This window comes from Mustela nivalis (assembly GCF_964662115.1).
Source record: "Mustela nivalis genome assembly, chromosome: 3".
In the NCBI taxonomy this organism is placed as follows: domain Eukaryota; kingdom Metazoa; phylum Chordata; class Mammalia; order Carnivora; family Mustelidae; genus Mustela; species Mustela nivalis.
In genome coordinates this window covers 112,676,927-112,700,796 of record NC_139022.1, presented here as the reverse complement: position 1 = coordinate 112,700,796, position 23,870 = coordinate 112,676,927, and the positions used below count along the sequence as shown (strand labels likewise).

General features: G+C 35.4%; 1 pseudogene across 1 annotated transcript; it reads left to right on the top strand.

Annotated features, from left to right (window-relative positions):
* The first annotated feature begins 21,070 nt into the window (after positions 1–21,070).
* Positions 21,071–22,180, top strand: LOC309860951 (hsc70-interacting protein pseudogene; annotated as a pseudogene). Its single transcript has 2 exons — positions 21,071–21,722; positions 21,839–22,180. The product of its transcript is annotated as a hsc70-interacting protein pseudogene (transcript).
* The last annotated feature ends 1,690 nt before the right edge of the window (positions 22,181–23,870 follow it).

Genomic DNA, 23,870 nt, shown 5'->3' with positions numbered 1-23,870 from the left:
TGACCTGAGCCAAAGGCAGCGGCTTAACCCACTGAGCCACCCAGGCGCCCCAGATTCTAGAGATATTCTTAAGAGCAATGCCAGTGAGATTTGCCGTTAGGGGTGTATAATGGAAGGAAAAGAATCAGGATGGCTCTAATTATTTTGGCCTGAGAAAGTAGGAATGGAGTTACTGTTTACTGACATGGAAAATACCATGTTGAAAGTAGAAATGTCAGTGTTCGTTGCTGAGCATTTTAAATTTAAGTCACATATATCCAAATGGAGATGTTAACTAGGCAATGTGATGCATGAGCCTGAAGTTCAGAGGAAGTCTAGATTAGAAATACGAATTTGGAAGTAATCAGCAAAAATGGTATTTAAAAGCAGGATATCGAATGAAATCATAAAAGGAGTAAATGTTAATATATACTTCCTTGTCTAGTTATCAGAAATTTAGTTTATTTTTTATTTTATTTAGTTTATTATTTTATATAAAGTGATACTCTAGATATTTATTCAAAGTTCTGAATGCTTAATAATTGCTTTTAATAATATATTCAGTAAAACCTTTTTTTTAATATTTGAGCAATTTACTTCTACATAGCTAAGCTTAATGAATGAATTTTAAGTTTTTTCTGTTATCATATGATATCTCTACATTTTACATTTTCCCATAATGCTTAGTAAAATACTTGACATGAGTTTCAAAAAGGTATTTAATTCATAAATGTATTGGATACCAAAGACCTAAATAAGAACTCAGAGGATTTATTATGATACATCCTCAATTTGATGCTCTTGTTAAAATACGAATTTAAAAATATAGTCATTTGTACTGTAAGGGTTTCATATTTCTTATATCCCCACATGAAGTATAAGACTATAAAAAGAAGATTTAAGCTCTGTCATAGAATTACAGCTGCTACTGCCGTTGTGGTGTTGAGCTGATGCTGCTAGCACAGTTGTAGTAATTTATTGAAAATTTAGTATGTGTTATTTGACATACATCATTTCTAGTATTTTAATAATCTTGTAAGAAAGTTGCATTGTGCCCATTTTATGATTTTTAAGTTGAAGACAAAGAATAAAAGAAAATAAATTATATGTGAAGGATTATAGAGTAACAAACTGGTGGGAGTCTGGATTCAAACCCAGATTTCTTTGACTTAGGAGAACAGAATTTTATTGTTATTCTGCCATCACCCCAATCTAAGCAGTCTACTTATAGAATGCACATTAGTATATGTATGAGACTGAGATATAATAGAAAATACCTTCATTTTGAGGAAGTGCAAGAGAGGAAAAGAAACTCAACCTTTACACAACATGTAGAACATTGTCTTTATTCTTGACAGCATGAAAAAAGGAGCAGAGTGGTTGAATTTTCCCTTTGTTCCCTAAAATTTCATAGACATGTTTCAGGTGTATAACAGCCAGGTTTAGAAGGTCATGTTGAGCCTTTGCTTTTATGGCTTACATTCCAGATATTGATTTAACATTTGCTGTGCACCTAGTATGTACTACCTTTAATGCTGGAAGCTGAAATCACAAAGATAAATGTCATGGTCTTAATTTGCAAGGAGATTCCAGTTTTTTTGAGAGACACAAACGAGTTAACCAAAATTATAATACACTGTGGTAAGTGCTTATGTAGGAGGCATCCACAGTTACTTTATTGCATAACAGAGGGAACTGACAAACTTCCTTGAGAATGTGATGCCTGGGCTGAATTTTGAAGGATGAAAAGTGTTAGCCGGTCTGGGAAATACTCCAGATGGCATAAGCAAATATCTGTTTAAGGAACTATTAGCATCTTACTTGGACTGGACTAGGCATCTGAAGGTAGGAGTAGGGTGATAGGGAGGAAGTGAGCTGATGAGTATTCAGGAAGGGGACTAGACCTCGTTCAAGTCTGTATAATTTATACTAAGGCATTTGGACTTCAGTCTTGAGGTATATCTAGCTTGGGAGTGACATGATAAGATTCATAGTGTAGAAAGCCACCTGGCTGCAGTGTATGGAATTTACCAAAGAAAGGACAAGGCCATTCACCAATAGGAAGACACAGAACTTGTAGTTACCTAAGTGAGCAAAGATGATGGTATGCAGCAAAGAATACGGAAACACATAAAGCTTAGAAAGTTCAGACCAAAGTCATTGACTAGATGGGTATGAGAGAAAAGATAAGCCCTAATTTGCAGGTTTGGGGAGCCACTTGGAACAAGGGTAGTTGGATAGTGATGAGTTGTTTTTTATGTGTTGTTATTGAAGAACACATGAGTTTGATCATATAGGGTCAATAGCAATTGTATTCATAAGTCTGACACTCAGAAGCACTATCTGGGCTAGTATTACAAACCTAGGAGTCACAGGTATTTAGATGACAGTGAAACCATGACCATAGATGAGATCATTTCCTGAGTATGATCTAAGATTACTTTAGAGGAGCAAAACAAGAGCAATGAAAGGTAGGAAAGGGAAAGAATGGTAGTAAAAGGGAAGGAAAGAAAAGGAAAGGGAGGAGGAAGAGGGGCTTGGGAGATCCCAACACTGAAGTGTCTGTGAGACTCCCAAGAAGGGCTTTTAGAAGGAGATAGTTGAAAATTAAACAGAAAAATGAGAAAGAGTGGTGTCAATGAATCTAGAGAGAAAACAGAAAAATTCAGAACAGGGTTAGAGATAGATCAAAGATTTATCAGTTCCTCAATGTCCCGCTACATGATCTGATCCTCAAGAGCTAATAAGATATGAAATTAACTCTCTAATAAATTATAAATGCAGTAAAACTTAAATAAATTTAAATAAAATGCAAAAAAAAAAAAAATCCTGGGGAGGATAGTAAGTAAAGGATAACCAATAATGAAGAAAGTTTTGGCTGAATTCAGTAAGCTTTTGAAACAATTTGCAAACCATGAATTTAAGGGTTCAAACTATTGTGTATTTAATAGACTATTGAGGCTACCAGCTCATGTCTGGCAGTTTCCACTTTTTTTTTTTTAAATGTTTTTTCAGTGTTCCAAAATTCATTGTTTATGCACCACACCCAGTGTTCCATGCAATACATGGCCTCCTTAATACCCACCACCAGGCTCACCCATCCCCCTCCCCCCCAAAACCCTCAGTTTGTTTCTCAGGATCTACAGTCTCTCATGGTTCCTCTCCCCATTCTGATTTCCCCCAACTCACTTCTCTCCATCTCCCAATATCCTTCATGTTATTCTTTATGATCCGCAAGTAAGTGAAACCATATGATAATTGACTCTCTGCTTGACTTATTTCACTCAGCATAATCTCTTCCAGTCCCGTCCAGGTTGATACAAAAGTCGGGTATTCATCCTTTTTGGTGGAGGCATAATACTCTATTGTATATATGGACCACATTTTTATCCATTCGTCCATTGAAGGGCATCTTGGTTCATTCCACAGTTTGTCAACTGTGGCCATTGCTGCTATGAACATTGGGTACAGATGGTCCTTCTTTTAATTCCAGCTGTATCTTTGGGGCAAATACCCAGTAGTGCAATTGCAGAGTCATAGGGTAGCTCTATTTTTAAATTTCTTAAGCAATCTCCACACTGATTTCCAAAGTGGCTGTACCAACTTGCATTCCCACCAACAGTGCAAGAGGGTTCTGCTTTATCCACATCCTCTCCAACACTTGTTTATTGTCTTGTTGATTTTGGCCATTCTGACTGGGGTAAGGTGGTATCTCAGTGTGGTTTTGATTTGAATTTCCCAGGTGGCTAATGATGATGAACATATTTTCATGTGTCTGTGAGCCATTTGTATGTCTTCTTTGGAGAAGTGTCTGTTCATGTCTTCTGCCCATTTTTTACCTGATTATCTGTTTTGTGTGTGTTTTGAGTTTGAGGAGTTCTTTATAGATCTTGGATATCAGCCCATTGTCTGTAGTGTCATTTGCAAATATCTTTCTCCTTTCTGTGGGTTGCCTCTTTGTTTTGTTGACTGTTTCCTTTGCTGTGCAGAAACTTTTGATCTAGATGAAGTCCCAAAAGTTCATTTTCGCTTTTGTTTCCGTTGGCTTTGGAGACATATCCTTTTTTTTTAAGATTTTTTTTAAAAATTTATTTATTTGACAGAAATCATGAGTAGGCAGAGAGCTCGGCAGAGAGAGGGGGGAAGCAGGCTCCCCACTGAGCAAAGAGCCCAATGAGGGCCTCAATTCCAGGACCCTGAGATCATGACCTAGCCAAAGACAGAGGCCTACTAAGCCACACTGGTGTCCCTGAAGACATGTCTTGAAAGAAGTTGCTGTGGTCGATGTTGAAGAGGTTATTGCCTATGTTCTCCTCTAGGATTTTGATAGATTCCTGCCTCACATTGAGGTCTTTTACCCATTTCAAGTTTATCTTTGTGTATGGTGTAGGAGAATGGTCGAGATTCACTCTTCTATACATAGCTGTCCAATTTTCCCAGGACCATTTATTAAAGAGATTGTCTTTTTTCCACTGTATATTTTTTTCTGCTTTGTTGAAGATTATTTGACTATAGGGTTTAAGGTCCATAATCTGGACTCTCTGCTTTGTTCCACTGGTACTAAGTGGAACATTTTTCCCTCCACTAAGTGGACATTTCTCATTGCACTTAGGTTTGCAAAATTTTAAACTTTTGTGTTTTCACTTAGAAATTCCTAAGTTTAGATGACATTCTTATGTCAGAAATGGGCTGACAGATGAACCTACAGTTAAGCAGACTCAAGGTTTTTTTTTTTTTTTTTTTAAAGATTTTATTTTTTTATTTGACAGAGAGAGATTACAAGTAGGCAGAGAGGCAGGCATAGAGAGAGAGGAGGAAGCAGGCTCCCTGTGGAGCAGAGAGCCTGATGCGGGACTCGATCCCAGGACCCTGAGATCATGACCTGAGCCGAAGGCAGTGGCTTAACCCACTGAGCCACCCAGGCGCCCCCAGACTCAAGGTTTTAATGATACCTTAACTTCTCTGGTTTGATCTCATGTTTTCAAAGGCCTTTACAAATGCTTTCTCTTTCTCATGCTAGGGTGACCAACTGTCTCAAGCTAACCAAAATTTAGCGCTGCAAGTCTGGTATCTTAGACAACTACTCAGTACCAAGCAGACCAGGAAAGTCAGTCACCCCTTGCAGAGTGCTGGTAGGGTATAGCATAAGAGAAAATAGCAGGCCCAAAAGTTACAAATCTGAACTGACCATTCAGTTGAGTGAGCTGAAAATTAATACTAAAGTAAGAATCCTTTATAAAGAAAACCAAGTTAAAAATCAAATGAGTGAAAAAAACAATTTCAAAATGAAATGGTGAGAATCAATCATGGAATCAAGCTACTGCTAATTATGCCAAGTATTTGTGCAAGAAAAAGAAAAGTAGAGTTGTATTTTTTGTCTATTTGTTTTTGGTTTTGGGTTTTTTTTTTTTTTTCAGATGGACAAATAACGAAGTACAGACAAGGTCCACCATGGTGTTTAGACTGATCTTTCATTTACCATACACACTATGAATTTGTTATTCGATTTCAGCTTTGGGTATATCTTAAATGATCATTTTAATTCTTACGTACAATGGCTCTTTAATCTTTATATTTCCCTTTGCATTTGTCAAGTGCTTCATATTATGTTATTATTTTTTCCTGTTTTCTACTTATATTCTAAGTGGATATCAAAAAACAGTGATAGGACCCTCCTCAGGTAACCAGGAACATGGTCCCAGGAGCTGATAATGATGACATGGCAAGATAATTAAAGATAATTAAAACAGCTCTCTTTCCTATGAGGCTGTAGATACTACAGTAGAAACTGCAGTATTTCCATTATCACAGGGAACAAATAACTTCTCAAGGCCTGATTATAAATCTCTAACACTATAGGCAACTAAATGCTTTTTAGTAATTTTATTCAGAATTGTCAATGAGTAGAAAATATCTTCTCAGTCATTGCATATCAATAATTACATCTGATTCCTTTGAAACATGTGGAGAATAACTAATAATTCCATGGTTACTTAGCTCACTTGAATGAGTGGCTTTCTCTCTTAAATGTTAGACCTCCCAATAAATGTTACAAAGTACATACACATTTTTCATTCCTTGTAGGAAAATAGAAAGGCAGTTTTAGGTTTTTGTTTTTTGTTTTTTGTTTTTTCTTTGTTTTTTTTTTTTTTTTTAATACCCTTTCTCAGTTTTCATCCCTGGAACGAGTCTGAGATTCATTGTCTACTAACTTTGAGAGCCTAAATAATATGCTTACAAATAGCTTTTCTTTAGAAGCTTGAAATACTGCCCAAACTTAATTTATCTCCCTTACATATAAATTTCTAGAATCAGCATCCAAACTTTAGTTTCCTGTTAAAATAACTAATTAGACAAAATGCATACCCAAGCTATAGGACAAAAACTGTTACAGGTGAGATTACATTTTATTTTAAGCTCTCCCAAATAAACTAAAATGTCATTATGTTCTGGTTTTTTTAAACATCTTTTTTATTTATTTAAGAGAGAGCGAGCTGGAGTAGGGGAAGGGGCCCAGGGAGAGGGAGAAGCAGACTCCCCATTGAGCAGGGATCCCAATGCTGGGCTCGATCCCAGAACCCTGAGATCATGACCTGAACCGAAGGCAGTAAAATATCATCATTTTCATTTCCATCTTCCCTGTGTTAAGTCTGAGCTATTTTAATTTCTTCTAGTTAGGTTTTAATTTATATTTTTGCTCTATAATCTTTATTCTTCATGTACATCTTTGCTCATGTTGGGTTGCAGAGAAGTAGCTAAATAATAAAAAGCTTATATTTGGAACAGTGGTTTTGAGGATAATTTCCATGTACTAATTTACTTACCATTTTCTGAACACATATTTTTGATATAGAATGCACTGGTAAATAAAGTTAGCAAAATCTTTATTCTTATTTTGCTTACATTCTTATGCATTCAGGAGTAGAGTGGTAAAGAATAAAAGGCAGTTAAATGAATAGTACAATTTACTAATAAGTGATCAAATTTGAATCTGTGGTAAAGAGAGATGAGAATCTCTATAGATTGGTTGATTAGGAAGGCTGAGACCTATGCTTGAAGGAACTAACCCTGCATTAAATGGTAAGGTTAGAGGATTCCAGATAGAGGGGAGCCCAAGTAAGCAACTGCTTAGCTTAGAACAACGTTTATGTGTTTTGAAGTGTGTAAAACTGGTGATTCACAGACCTGTACCCCTGGGGATAAAAATATATGTTTATAAAAAATAAAAAATTATAAAATAAAATAAAAAAATAAAAAAAAAGAAGTAGAAAAAGAGAGACAGACCAGGATAGCTAGAGCATATTAAATGAGGATGAGAGGATAAGAGATGAGCAAGAATGGAAGTTGAAGAAGAGGAAAAATATTCAGGAATTGAACTGTTTTGGCATTTAAAGGTTATATTAAGGATCTGGGACTTCATCCCACAAGCAGTACAGTCATTGGTAAAAGGCATGAGAACGATCTAAGGAAAAGAGTGACGAGAAGTAATTCAGATTTTATTGATCACTCCCACTAGCAGCTTGGAGAGTGGACAATACCGAAGAAAAAGGGACAGCAAGAATACAGTTAGGAATATACTTCAGTACACCAGACAAAAATAACTTTGGGTAGAACTGGGATGCTTTTAGGGAAAACTGAGAAAACCAGTCAGCCTTCTGTTTTTAAACGCTAAACCTATAGAATTTGCTGATGAAATGGGTGTGGGTGATGATTTTTTTTAAAAAGAAGCAATCAAGGATTATTCTTTTCTGCCTGAGCAACTGGGTGAAGAGTTGGCTTATCAACAGAGATAGGAAAAGTGGATAGGGAAGAGAGAATCAGGATTTCTGCCTTGGGCCATTTCATTGTGGGCTTTCTAAGAGATACATGAGTAGAAGTGTCAAGTAAGCAGTTGGCTATATGATTTCTCACTTCAGTGAAGTCTGGGTTGTTATTATAAAAAGAAGAGCTGAGAGAAGAAAATGTTTCATGTTGGAAGGAGTGAACAACTTAGAATTCTGCTGAAAAGAGAAGTATGGTCACAGGGAAACAAGCACTTTGGAAACTGATTATTTTAACAAGAGAATTTTCAGCAGGTGGTGAGGATGGATTCCATACTAGAGTGGACTGAGGCAAGAACAGTGTTTGGGAAAGAGGAGATCATGACCACTGAGATTTTAATTTCTGCTTCCTGATACTGAGTGCCTTTTCAAGTGCTTACGGATAATTGATATATTTTCCTTTATGAAGGGTCTATTCAGATTTCTTGCTCATTTTGAGAGGTTGTAGGTAGAAATTTTTCCTGAGATACAGGTTTTGCAAATATTTTTTCTAGTTTATGACTTCCCTTTTTATGTCATTTAGGGTATTCTTTGAAAAGCAAAATATTCTAATTTTGATAAAGTCTAGTTTATCAAATTTTTCCTTTTATTATTAATGCTTTTTGTTAGGAATGTCTAACCTGCCTTTCGTTTATGAAAATATTCTTCTGTTTTCTTCTAGGATTTTTACGGTCCTAAATTTACTATATATGTATACATATATCTATCTGTATATATGGATATATACATACATATGTGTGTGTGTATACATATACCTATATATACATATGTATATACAAAGACCAATACAGATAAGCATATTCCAGTCATCTCTACTAATTGTGTCTATTTTTTGATCTGTCAGCTTATTTATCTGCTTTTTTATAGTATGTAAGTTCATCTCTGTTATTTATGTTTATACCACCTATGTTTTACGGCATTAAAATTGCTTTATCTTAAAACCTTTTATGTGTAATATGAAAAACATTTTTATATGTTTGATTTCATTCATTCATGCATAGTCTTTTAATTGGTGAGTTTAACCTTTTTATATGTATTTTAGTAGTATGATATTGGAACTTTTTAATATGATCTTACATTTTGTATACATTCTTATTCTTTTTTTCCCCTTTTTGGATTTCTTTTGATAAGGTTATTTTCTCTTGATTTAATGTTTATATTCATGGTATTTTTTCCTTTAATGTTGGCTGTCTTTAACATGCTCATATTTATTTACTCACTGTTCTTTCTTTAGAATTATTGATATCTGTATCATCTCCCTAGTAAGAAATATACTTTACTCACTTCCATGTATTTTTGGTCTCCAAAGACTCACCTGTATTAAAATTATCATTTATCTCTATATAAATAGAATATATTTTCTTTTCATTTCTTTTATTTGGTCTTAGTTTTGTTTATTTGGTCATTCACTTATTTGGTATGGTAGCATAATAAAGTACACCAAGACGGTACCTTTACTACTCAAAATTTCTTAACGGTATCTCCAGGGTCTGTTTCTGTTCGTGTAAAAACATCCTCCAAAATGGTTTTCATATACTCTAAATATTTTTATGATACTTGAACATTTGAGTAAAAATATAGATAAATATAAAATTCTAAATTCAGATACCTTTTTTACTTTAAAAAATCACTTTATTATCATTTTTATTAAAGCACAGTACACATATAGAAAGTGAAAAATCATAAAAGGTGACTTATCACAAAATAAATTCACCCATGTTACTATCAATGAGATTAAGAAGTAGAACTCTATTAATATCCAAAAAGCACCCTGATGTGCCTTCTCTAACTTACTACTCCCTCTCTTTCCTGAAATGTTTTCATTATCCCTTTTCTATTATCATAGATCAGACTTGTGCATTTTTCTTAATAATTAGAATCATACTGTGTGTATTCTCTTATACAGATGCTTTTTTTCCCTCAATGTGATGTTTGAGAGATTTACCGTTTATATTGTGACTTATATTTATTGCTTTATAATATTTCATTATGTGAATATACTTATTTTACTGTTGAGTATATCCAATTTTTGCCTAGTGTAAGTAGTGCTGCTAGGAACATTCAGGCACATATCTCTTGGAATGTATGTGCATTGGAATTGGTTGGCTGTACATTTGCTAGTAAAATGACTAAGTGTTAGACTAGGCCAGTGTTGAATTTCAGTAGATAACACTGAAGAACCCACTTCTCTGCTGTTTTCCCTCCTGAATTTTAGCCTTTCTAGTCCTTGTTACTGCAGCAGCTTTCCTTATCTTTAAAAGGATTAGTTTAGCATTTTATCTGGGCTTTTTAGTTCTTTATAAGGAATGATAGTCTGCTACAAGGTAGTCCAGAATACCTTCTATATGAAGCATAACTATATTCATTCTCTTTTTTAAAAATTGCCCTCATGGGGCGCCCTTGGCTCAGTTGTTAAGCATCTGCCTTTGGCTCAGGTGGTGATCCTGGCTGGGGTCCTGTGATCAAGCCCCGCATTGGGCTGCAGGAAGCCTGCTTTCTCCCTCTCCAGCTCCTACGCTTGTGTTCCCGCTTGTGTTCCCTCTTGCTGTCTCTCTGTTTCAGGTAAACAAAATCTAAATGAATAAATAAATGCCCTCACATAATTAAAATATGTGACTAATTTGCTTGTAAAGATATGCTTGAACTTGCTTACATGCTATTATTTTTTATATTCCCATATTTGTCATTTTCTAACTGTTTCATTTTCCTTTCTGTACCACCAGTGGAGTAATTTTAAACTTTTACATAGTTAAGATGGCCTCCTAAGTCTATCCTGATTTTTGGTTATAGGTTTAAGGATTTGGAGAATGACATGATTTTTTTTACTAAATTATTAAAAGCAGCCACATTCTATGCCATAACCAACTGAAGAATTTGTAAATAGTCAACTTGAATATGATTAACTCATATCCATTTACAAAATCATAAATTACACAGCATGTTGTTGGTAGATTATAATTTCTGTTTCAAATATTCCTCTACTGGGATTGCTACTGGGCTTTTTTCTCTTGCTCGTCACTTAAACTGATGCTTTCAGGGACATGAGGGAGCAAGTAAGAGAGCTGAAAGACAGATGAGTTTTATATCCCAAACAGGAATTTCAAAGAGAAGATGACAGAAGAAGACAAAAATGTTTAGTCATCCACCTTTCAGAATAATCAAATTCAACTTTCAAAAAGGATGTTTGAGAGAATGTAACCTCCATTCTTTTATTAGCAACATTTCCTTTTCATGCTGTGACTGGGATAAGTTAAACATGGCAAGTAAATAGTTCTCTCTTTTTATATACCATTCACTTGATTTAAAAAGAGATGAAAATTTGTCTCACATTTTGCATCACTCTCCCAATTTGAAGACAATTCTGTATTAACATTTCATATAGCTCATTCATTATCCTCACTGATGATCTTCTTTATCGTGCCAGATAACACTAGTTACTAACCAAATATTTCTTCTGCTTCCTCCTTAGAATTAGAACTTTTTGTTTTTTAATATGTGCATGCATTTAAAACCTACATTTCGGGCATCTGGGTGGCTCAGTGAGTTAAAGCCTCTGCCTTCAACTGGGGTCATGATCCTGGGGTCCTGGGATGGAGCCCCCTGTCGGGCTCTCTGCTCAGTGGGGAGCCTGCTTCCTTCCTCTCTCTGCCTGCCTCTCTGCCTGGTTGTGATCTCTGTCTGTCAAATAAATAAATAAAATCTTAAAAAAAACCCACCAAAACCCTACATTTCCCATCTCTCTTTACAAATAGAGGTAGCCAATGAGACAGAAGCAGATACGGAATTGTAAACAGGTATTTACAGAAAAGTTCTTTAAATGTAGCTGACTAAGGTTGGAAGAGACTCCTTTGGCTTTATACCTTGCTTCTTCATGCCTCAAAGAAACTGTCACCATCGTTCCTTAAAGCTATTTTGAGAGAAATAAAGCAAATGAAAGAAAAGTTGGGTAATCATATCATCGTGTACATATTCTGAAGCTGCTAACAATAATAACATGCAATATGATTCCCAAAACTTTCTTTCACAGCTCTCTACCTTATTATAAGCTACTGTCTCTGCACATTTGCATAAACAACTCACAAGGTGAAATTGAGGTTTTGGAATATAAAAATGTAAAATGTAATTTATTATTCTTAAAAGATAGCTATAATTTTGTGATTTAATATGAAATGCTAAAATGTAGTAGTCCATTTATAATATGAAAACAATGGGTTTCAAAAAAAAAAAAACCAACCCAAAACAATGGGTTTCATTGTCTTACTCATGAAATATATATATTGGTTTCAGGTTTTTGTTATTTAGTTATTTATAAGAATTTTTAAAATTTATTAGAGAGGGAGCACAGAAACAGGGAGAGGGGCAAAAGGAGAGGAAGAGAATCTCAAGCAGACTGCCTGCTGAGCTCAGAACCTGATGTGAGGCTCCATCTCACCACCCTAATATTATGACCTGGGCAGAAATTGAGAGTTTGTCTCTTAACTGACTAAGTCACCTGGGCGCCCCAGGTTTCAGGGTTTTAAAATTTGTATTTGATTTGCCTACATTCCAGAGAATACTTGCTTTACAAAGGTAACATGACCACTTGCCTACAAAAGCATAGGAAGCACCTTCTCTAGTTCACAGTGTTATCAACATTTTGGCCCCTGCTTATTTTTTAGCTACTTAGTATCACTGTTTCCCAAGGTTGTATCTCCTAATACATAATAGTTCACGTATTACAAAGAAAATGGAACTATTAATATTTACACTCAAGCAGCATTCAGTATTCATGAAAATATTTTCCATTTGGCTTTAAAATTTGTCAACTTATTTTTTTCAAAGAATTAGAATAATTTTATACTCCTCCACAGTAAAATTATGAACTATATAAATTTTTTATAACTCTTACCAATCAGAGTAGTGAAACCTCATTAATTTATATCCTTAATTGATAATTGAAACCAATATGGTTAAGACAGATATTGCAGTTTACATTTACTAAACCTGTGTAATAAGAACTGACTTCAAAAACTAGACCTGATTTCAAGGTGTAGGTAAAGGTATAAAGAACAAGTTTTATATCAGTGCATTAAAAAAGAGTATACAGGGCGCCTGGGTGGCTCAGTGGGTTAAGCCGCTGCCTTCGGCTCAGGTCATGATCTCAGGGTCCTGGGATCGAGCCCCACATCGAGCTCTCTGCTCAGCAGGGGGCCTGCTTCTCCCTCTCTCTCTGTCTGCCTCTCTGCCTGCTTGTGATCTCTCTGTCAAATAAATAAAATCTTAAAAAAAAAAAAAGAGTATACATCTTTAATTTCCAGAAAGAGTCCAAAGAGGCCAAATTTTCTAATATAACAGGCAAAAGGAAAATTTAGAAATACAGTCATATTTTTAAGCATGTGTATAATGATTTTTTCACAAGACCTTTTTCTAAGTTTTCACCTCGGTTCAGATTAGTGAGAGCATCTGTATACTTATTTCACTTCAAATGTTAAACAAAATACACTACTTAAATATTATCATTTCAGCTTAATATGAAAGTGGAGAAAGTCTAAAGGATTGTAAGAGCTAAGTAGAAGCATATCAACATAACATATGGATATATTTTAATTCTTAGGATGCAGCATATATGCTCAAATATAAAATTAATTTTTTGTCATCTATGTTAGAAAATTAGAAAAACAGAAAAATATAAATGCCTGAGCCTTTCTAAGGATCTTTCTATAAATAGCTTAAATTTAAAACACTGACCAAACCAGTGAGTGGCAAAAATGTGAGGTAACATGATCTCTCAAGCAATTGTGAAATAGTACAATCACTTGGAAAATGATTTGATAGTTCTTTTTACAAAGTTATATGTGTACATATCTCAGCCATTGTGCTTCCAGAGAAGTGAAAGAGTATGTCTCTGTAAGGTCTTGTACATTATTATATATAAGATCTTTATTTTTAGTAATTAAAATTTAGAAACAACCCAGATGCCATCACCGGGTGAATGGAGAAACAAATTGTGATATATGCATACAATAGGAAAATACCTAAGAATAAAGAAGAATTAATAGTTAAATGTTCCACAGCATATATGAATCTCAGAGTAATTATGTTGCATGGAAGGAGGCAGATAGGGCGCCCAGGTGGCTCAGTTGGTTAAGCAACTGCCTTCGGCTCAGGTCATGATCCCAGAGTCCTAGAATCGAGTCCCACATCGGGCTCCCAGCTCTGTGGGATTCTGCTTCTCCCTCTGACCTTCTTCCCTCTCATCTCTCTCTCACTGTCTCTCCCTCAAACAAATAATTAAAATCTTAAAAAAAAAAAAGGCAGACAAATAACAACACATACTGTATGCTTCCATTTACATAAAATTCCAGAAAATGCAAATTAACCTTTAGCAACAAAAAGCTTCTTAGTGGATGGGTAGAGATGGAAGAGGATGATATTAAAAAGAAGAGGGAGGACAGGATTAAAAAAAGATACACAGGAACATTTGAGGATAAACAGTCTGTTCATTATCTTAAATTTAGTAATGTTTTCCCTTTACTATACATATATGAAAATGATTAGTTATACAGGATAAATGTGAGCAGTCTGTTGTATATTTCAATTTATACCTCAGTAATCTACTAAGAGTGAATTCAGGTGAATCAGAGACCAAAATGAAAGAAAGCATAGTTTTAACATTTAATAAAATAGGCAAAAATTTCTGTGGCTTTAGGATTTTTAAAATCAGATATGTGAAGTACAATCCCAAAAATGAAAGCTGGAAATTTTGGCTATATTTTTAATTGTAAAACAGCATTCACAACAAAGGTACAAACTAAGAAAACAGAAAGCTTGTTTCTAGGAAGAGAAAATTCTACACTGAATTGAAAAAATAAACAAAATCTGATTTGGAAATAGCACAGCAAATGAGTAGGCAATTCATAGAACAGGAAGTTACTATTGTACATAGAAAACTGATAAGAATTTTTTTATTCTTTTTTTTAAGGATTTTATTTATTTATTTGACAGACAGAGATCACAAGTAGGCAGAGAGGCAGGCAGAGAGATGATGGGGGGAAGCAGGTTCCCTCCTGAGCAAAGAGCCTGATGCAGGGCTCAATCCCAGGACCCTGGGATCATGACATGAGCTGAAGGCAGAGGCTTTAACCTACTGAGCCACCCAGGTGCCCCGGATTTTTAAATTCTGATAAAACAATGGCAGAAATAGAGGGAAATATGAAATGTATCCATGGCTGGTGATTGGTTTAACTATTTTCAAGTTACTGGTGTATCTTTTTAAATTTGATTATTCATTTTTTACTTCCTAGCAAATCCACTGGTAGGTGTGTACCCTAGGAAAATCTAGGATAGGTGCACAAGAGACAAGCACTGTGTTGTTCTTTGCGCCATTCTTTGCAACACTGAAAATTGCAAACAAGCTGATTATCAAATAGGAGTGAATAAATCTTTTCCTATGATGTAATATAAATCAGTGGTACTCAACCATGGATGATTTTGCCCTCCAGGGACATTTGGCAACATCTAGAGACATTTTTAGTTGTTAGAACTATAGACGGAAGGATTTTACATTGCTATGGTTACCAATAAGGGTGAGCATCTTTTCAGTCGGTAGAGAGGCCAGGGATGCTGCCAAACATCCTAGAATGAATAGGGCAGTCCCACAACAAAGAATTATCTGACCCAGAATGTCAAAAATGTTGAGATTGAGAAACTGATTCAAATGAATAAACTGCATTTATGTGCATCAACATGACTGCATCACAAAAGCATACTATTAAGCAGAAGGGACTACTTGCAAAAATACAGATGATATTACATATAAACTTCAAAAAACCACATATCACTATATATCATTTATAATCACATACATTTATTGTAACATTTGAAAAACGTTGATGGAAATGATATGCATTGACATTAATAGGGGCTTACTCTGAAGCAGGTGGTAAAGTAAAAGAATGCTAGTGATATTTAGCTACTTATTTTTTAAAAAATTAGTAATATGGCTATAGCATACATGACAAAATATTCATTTTTGGTTAGTCCTTGGAACATTATTATAAAATCGTATCTTGGTAAGTTTTGAAATCTTTATAATACCACTTCTCGTTAAAAAATCTACTTATTGAATTCATGAATTAACTGGAACCCCCCCCCCCAAATTAAAACAAAACAAAACAAAAAAGCCAGTAGAAAGAAATAGATTAAAACAGAAGTAAAAGAATCAGAAAAACATTTTTTTTAAAGATTTATTTATTTATTTATTTGACAGAGGGAGATCACAAGTAGGCAGAGAGGCAGGCAGAGAGAGAGAGGAGGAAGCAGGCTCCCTGCTGAGCAGACAGCCCGATGCGGGACTCGATCCTAGGACCCTGAGATCATGACCTGAGCCGAAGGCAGCGGCTTAACCCACTGAGCCACCCAGGCGCCCAGAAAAACATTTTTTTTAAAATATAGTATAAAGTCAAGATCATCTTTTTAGAAAAATGTGAGTAAAATAAAGTTTTGTTAAACTTAAAAACAAAAAGATAAATTAATGGTAGCTATAAAAAAGGAATAAAAGTCAAAATTAGGTATAGAGGGATTATGGTAATAAAAATACCTACCACAAAAATAAAAGGCCAAAGACTATGAATAATTAATAACAGAATAAGTATTCTATAATGTTAACTCATTGATGGAGCAAGAATAATGTCAATAAGCTTTAACATGCATTCAATAAATAATTGAAAATTATACCAAAGAATTACATATTATATAGTCATTAAAATTATGTTTTTACAATGGACAGGTTTTTTAATACAGGGGAAATACAACGTTAAAAAGTAAAAAGTATCAAATACAGCATGATCATAAGTACTTAAAATAATTGCATACAAAAAATTAAAAAGCAAATATGCCTAAGTGCTAACTAGATATACTTGTAATTGATAGTACTGAGTACTTTGCCCCTTCTGCTGCTTCTTTACAACTTTTTGTACTTTGATTATTTTACTCTATTCTTAAAAATATTTTAAGCTCTGTTATCAGCCCTGCCTCTACAACATGAAGTCTTACTATTAATTTTTTTCAATATTTTAAATCTGAATTCTATTAAGTCATTAAACCAATTATGGTATGTTATTTGAAAGAAAGACTTGTATGATTCAGACTCATCAAGTGTGATTCAGTGTTCATCTGTGAATTTATGTCCCCAAATTAGGAACAAAATATATGACATGTTTACTACAAATATGGTTGGTATAAGTAATGGAAAGTTCATCTTCCAGAACCACATATATTGAACAGGAAATGGGGACTGGTACTCCAGGATAAGCTTACAAACCCTGTCATTGAAAGGAAGACTCCTACTCAATGAGTCAACCAGCTGTAAGAAACTGTAACCACAGCTGGACATCACTGGTATAATGACCAGTGATGCCACAGAAGCTATTTTGTGTCAATATCAGCCTATTATTCTATGAGCTTTATGGCTCTACCTATTTCATATTGAACTTCCATAATCCTGAGAAATGGAGTTGGACAGTAGACAGAAATAATGCTCCTTAATGGCACATTCAGTGTGACTCACTAGAAGATACGACATATTTATCATTCCTTATTCTGGAAAATTGTCCATCATTCAGAACAGAGTACTATTAAAAAAGAAAGAATTTCTTAACTTATTGGGACATAGTACTAATCAGTGGATTTTCTGTCCCCCCCTTCATTTTTCCCTTTCTTCTCCTGATGTCCATCATGCTATTCCTTATGTTCCACAAGTAAGTGAAACCATATGATAATTGACTTTCTTGAACTAACAATCTCCTGTCAAAATGGTTCTCACATTTCAGGGTACATCAGAATCATCTGGAGCGCATATGAAAACACAATTCAGTGGGCCCCAACCACAGAGTATCTTATTTAGTAGCTCTGAGGAGTGGCCTGTGAATGTACATTTCTCACAAATTCCCAGGTGATGGTAATGACTGTTGGTCCAGGCTCCCTGTTAAAAAACAAATGCCCATCAGTTTTTGGATTCAGATACCACTTGTTTCCTTTCCTAGAGTCAGTGTATGTTGAGGTGATGTGTTACATCGAAGGTCGTGTAACCTGAATTCTGCCCAGTGGTGTGCTTATGTCCCCAGTTTCATTGTCTGCATAAAAAGAAGTTGGGTCCGGTGGACTCTCAGGGCATTTCAGTTCTAAAATTTTATCAGGCATGTCTTTTTCAGGATTCATTTCCGAAGTCAGTAAATCTTTGTAATTCCTCACATTAGCTGATGTATCATTTGCCAATATGAGCTCACAGAAATTTGTCAACATTTAATCAGCTTGTGAAAATCCTTATTTGAGAGAAAATTCCATGTCAAGATTTCATTGTTTTTCCTAAAAAGTTTTGACCAGACTAAGTGGTAGATATTTGCAAAAGTACACTTAAACACTTATTAAAAGACCAACTTTAAGTTTGGGATGAGATCTAGGCAATACATTATTTGTGATATGGGAATTCATCTTGTCAAACAATGTGTCAAGTAACTTATACTTTGATTCTGACAGAAATTCTTTTTTTCCTCATATCATCATTATTTTTTAAAATTCTTTTTATTAACATATAGTGTATTACTTGCTTCAGGGGTACAGGTCTGTGGATCATCAGTGTTACACAATTCATAGCACTTACCATAGCACATAGCCTCCCCAGTGTCCATAACCCCGCCACCCTATGCCTCTCTCTCCAACCCCCAGCAACCCTCAGTTTGTTTCCTGAGATTAAGAATCTCTTATGATTTGACAGAAATTCTTAATATGGAGTTTTTTCGTAGATCTCAACATAAATGTTATTGAGCTCAGGTACAAGAAGTTTTCTGGACCTCAGAGATGAACCCCTGTAACAAGATTCTAACACAATTGTTTAGGTAACCTGAAGAGAACACCTAGTGACAACTTTAGTAGCCTGGCTTCACAGCCATTTGTGCTTGTGAATATAAATGAACCTGGAGAAAACCTCCAAACTCATTCTTTGAGGCCAGCATTACTTTGATCCCAAAACCAAACAAAAACCCCACCAAAAAGGAGAATTACAGATCAATATCCCTAATGAATATGAATGCAAAAATTCTCACCAAGATACTAGCCAGTAGAATCCAACAGTACATTAAAAAGATTATTCACCATGTTTATTCATGGGCTGCAAAGGTGGTTCGAAGTATGCAAATCAATTAGCATGATAAACCACATTAATTAAAAAAAAAAAAGAATAACCATATGATCCTCTCAACAGATGTAGAAAAGGCACTTGACAAAATAAAGCATCCTTTCTTGAGTAAAACTCTCACAGTATAGGGATAGAGGGAGCATATCTCAATATCATAAAAGCCATCTATGAAAAGCCCACAGAGAATATCATTCTCAACAGTTAAAAACAGAGCTTTTCCCTTGAGGTTAGGAACATGACACGGATGTCCACTCTCACCACTCTTGTTTAATATAGTACTAGCAGTCCCAGGCTCAGCAGTAAGACAATAAAAAGAAATAAAAGACATCTAAATTGATAAAGAAGTAAATTTTCACTCTTGGCACAGATGGCATGATACCCTATGTGGAAAACCAAAATGACTCTACCCAAAAACTACTAGAACTCACACAGGAATTCAGCAAAGTGACAGGATGTAAAAAACAGTGCACAGAAGTCAGTTGTATTTTTATACACAATTAGATGGAAGAAAGAATAAACCTAACCAAAGAGGTAAAGGATCTGTACTCAGAAAACTATAGAATGCTCATGAAAGAAATTGAGGAAGACACAACAAAATGCAAAAATGTTCCACACTCATGAATTGGAATAACAAATACTGTGAAACCGTCTATGCCACCCAGAGCAATCTACACATCCATTGCAATACCATCAGCATTTTTCTCAGAGCTGGAATAAACAATCCTAGAGTTGTATGAAACAAGAAAAGAACCCAAATACCCAGATGAATGTTGAAAAACAAAACCAAAGCTGGTGGCATCATAATTCCAGACTTCAAGCTATATTACAAAGCTGTAATCATCAAGATGGTATGGTGCTGGCACAAAAATAGACACATAGGTCAGTGTAACAGAATGGAGAACCTGGAATTTGACCCTCAACTCCATGGTAGCTAATCTCAACAAATCGGGAAAGAATATCCAATAGAAAAAAGACAGTCTCTTCAACAAATGGTGTTGGAAAAATTGGACAGCCACATGCAGAAGAATGACACTGGACAATTTCTTTTACACTGTAACAAAAATAAACTCAAAATGGATGAAAGACCTAAATGTGAGACAGGAAAATCCTAGAGGAGAACACAAGCAGCAACTTCTTTGACCTCTGCCACAGCAGTTTCTTGCTAGACACTTTTCAAAGCAAGGGAAACAAAAACATAGATAAAAATATTTTGCACATGAAAGGAAATAGTTGACAAAACCAAAAGACAACCTACAGAACAGGAGAAGATATTTGTAAATGTCTTATCAGATAAATGGCTACTTTCAAAAATCTATAAAGAACTTATCAGATTCAACACCCAAAAAACAAATAATCCAGTCAAGAAATGGTCAGAGGATATGAACAGACATTTCTCCAAAGAAAACATCCAAATGGCCAACAGACACATTAAAAAATGCTCTACATCACTGGCATCAGGGAAATAAAAGTCAAAACCACAATGAGTAGCTTAAATTAATAAGTCAGGAAACAGCAGATGTTTGTGAGGATACAGAGAAAGGGGAGCCCTCTTATATTGTTGGTGGAAATGCAGGCCTATACATTTCCTATACTGGAAAACATTGTGGGGGTTCCTCAATAAGTTAAAAATAGAGCTACACTATGACCCAGCAATTACACTACTTACTAGGTATTTTTCCAAAGGATACAAATGTTGTGATCCAATGGGGCACCTTTACCCCAATGTTTGTAGCAGCAATGTCCACAATAACCAAACTATGAAAAGAGTCCAGATGTCCATCAACAGATAAATAGATAAACAAGACATGTTATATATGTATATACATATATACATACGTGTGTGTATAACACACACAATGGACTATAACTCAGCCATCAAAAAGTATAAAATTTTATTTACATCACCATGGATGGAACTGGAGGGTGTTATGCTGGACCAAATAAATCAATCAGAGAAAGAGTTATCATATGGTTTCACTCATATGTGGAATTTAAGAAACAACAGAGGATCACACCTTCCACACGGTCATGCTGAGCTAGTTCCTGGAATTGGGTCCCAACCTCAGCCATGCCTTCTGCCTGCCACTGCCTCTGGACCATGGACACCCGCAAAGTAAGCAAGCTTTGGGCCTTCGTGAAAATGTGTAAACAGGATCCGAGCATTCTGTACACCAAGAAAATGCATTTCCTGCAGGAGTGGGTGGAAAGCATGGGGGGTAAAATACCACCTGCCACTCATAAAACTAAATCTGAAGACAGTATCAAGGAAGAAAAACCAGATAGACAGCAGAGGAAAACATAAAGATAGATAAACCATCAAGTGAGAAAAGTGATCTAGAAATGGACAATGAAGGTGTGATTGAACCAGATACTGATGCCCCTCAAGAAATGGGAGATGAAAATGTAGAGATAACTAAAGAAATAATGGGTCAGGCAAATGATAAAAAAGTGGCTGCCATTGATGCCCTAAATAAATGATGGTGAACTACAGAAAGTCATTGACTTGTCCACAGATGCCATCAAACTAAATTCTTGCTTGGCCATTCTGTATGCCAAGAGAGCCAGTGTCTTCATCAAATTACAGAGGCTAAATGCTGCCATTGGAGATTGTGACAGAGCTATTGAAATAAATCCTGATTCGTCTTAGCCTTGCAAGTGACGAGGGAAAGCACATAGACTTCTGGGCCATTGGGAAGAAGCAGCACATGATCTTGCCCTTGCTTGTAAACTGGATTATGACGAAGATGCTAGTGCAATGCTATAAGAAGTTTAACTAAGGGCCCAGAAAATTGCTGAACATCAGAGAAAGTATGAGTGAAAACGTAAAGAGCAAGAGATCAAAGAAAGAATAGAAAGGGTTAAGAAGCCTCGGGAGAACATGAGAGAGCCCAGATGGAGGAAGAAGCCAAAGGACAATCAGGAGCTCAGTATGGGTCTTTCCCAGGTGGCTTTCCTGGGAGAAATGCCTGGTAATTTTCCTGGAGGAATGCCTGGTATGGCAGGGGGGATGCCAGGAATGGCAGGAATGCCTGGGCTCAAAGAAGTTCTTAGTGATCCATAAGTTCTTGCAGCCATGCAGGTTCCAGAAGTTATGGTGGCCTTCCAAGTAATGGCCCAGAACCCAGCGAATATGTCAAAATATCAGAGCAACCCAAAGGTTATGAATCTCCTCAGTAAATTGTCAGCCAAATTTGGAGGTCAAACATAATGCCCTTCTGACAAATAAAGCCCTTGCTGAAGGAAAAGCAACTTGGACCACCTAATGGATGTTGCAGTAATACAAACCAGTGTGCCTATGACCTTCTCAAGAAGAAAGCTGGGGTGCTGTGAAGAGAAACCCCTCTGCTCCCCATGCAACTGAAACATTCTACAATGGTTTGCCATTAGGGTATTCATCCAGATAATGTTTTCCTACTAGGAACTACAAACTTTAAACACTTTTTAAACCTTAAAAATATTTAAAAGCATATTAAAAGTGTGTGTTAGTCCCTACATTTTTCTTTATTAATCATTTCAGTTTTTTCCTTTGGATTAATTGGGCAAGGAAGATACTTCAGTTGGAAGATTTATTGCTCAGTTGTAACGAGTGAAAAAAAAAGTAGGCAAATAATACATTTAAATAGATGAAGTTTGAGTTGGAGATATGGTTTCTGAGGCATTTTGACTTGTCTTTTAAATGCTTTATTTTTTAAACACAGTTTATTTTGGTAGGACCATTGGGACCACCAGTATTGCATTCAGACCTGGGTAGGGACCGGAAGTGCTTGGCAAGGCAGCAGCAACCTTATTCCTTTTATATAGTGTGCACCCTTGTGCAGATGCATTTAAATCTTACACTGTGGTGTAAGATTTTTCCCTCCCTTTGGGGAAGGGAGGGAAAAATAAAATAAGATGAAATCAGAGAGGGAGACAAACCCTAAGAAACTCTTAACTGTGGGACATAAACAGGGTTGCTGGTGGGGAGGTGAGTGGCAGGATGGGGTAACTGGGTGATGGGCATTAAGGAGGGCACATGATGTAATGAGCACTCATTGTTATATGCAACCAATGACTCACTAAACTCTACCTCTGAAACTAATAATACACTATATGTTAATTAAATTTAAATTTAAAAATAAATAAATAAAGATAACTGAACCTGGAGGCATGAGTATCTTAGTGGGATAAAGTCACTCTGGAGGGAAAAAAATGCAGCTGAAGTAATGTATTTGGGATGTTTTTACAAACAGTTTATATTACTTCATAAACATGCTCCCTAAGCATCTATTAACATCTTTATATTTATAGATGCCATCAAAAGAAGATGAACTATTGGATTTCTACATAGGTGTGATAAATGGTTGCACATGCAGTGATGATAATACAAGCTAGACCTTTAGCCATTTATTTCTGACTTTATTGCTCAGAGATTTCAGCCAACAATTTCTAATGGCTTTTGGTGATTAAAAATGTCTGCAGGGGACTAAAGATGATTTGAGGCAAGAGAGTTCAGAATATTGATTCTTCTTTAACCATATTTTATGCTCCTTCGTTATTTTTGGTAATAGATTTGATAAACTCACTGTATAGTTGACATGGAACATTTTATATAACTCTTTTGCTGCTCACAGACACAATTTCAAAGTTACTATGCTAGAAAATATTTTGTCCAATGAGTAGAAATTCTCTCCAGGTGAGTGCCAAAAATGTTTTTAAAAAATACTAATTTATGAGAAGAAAAAAATACATAGTAAAATTTTTACTCTTTAAAAAAATATCAATTTATTTTTCACATCAGACATCCCTAAAGTATAGAAGAAAAGATCCTAATTCTGTGAGTTGCCTTTCGGGCTACTAATTGGTTCAAAAAAAGTTTTTTAAAAATGATGAATGTGTTCACTGTATCTACATCAGGTTTA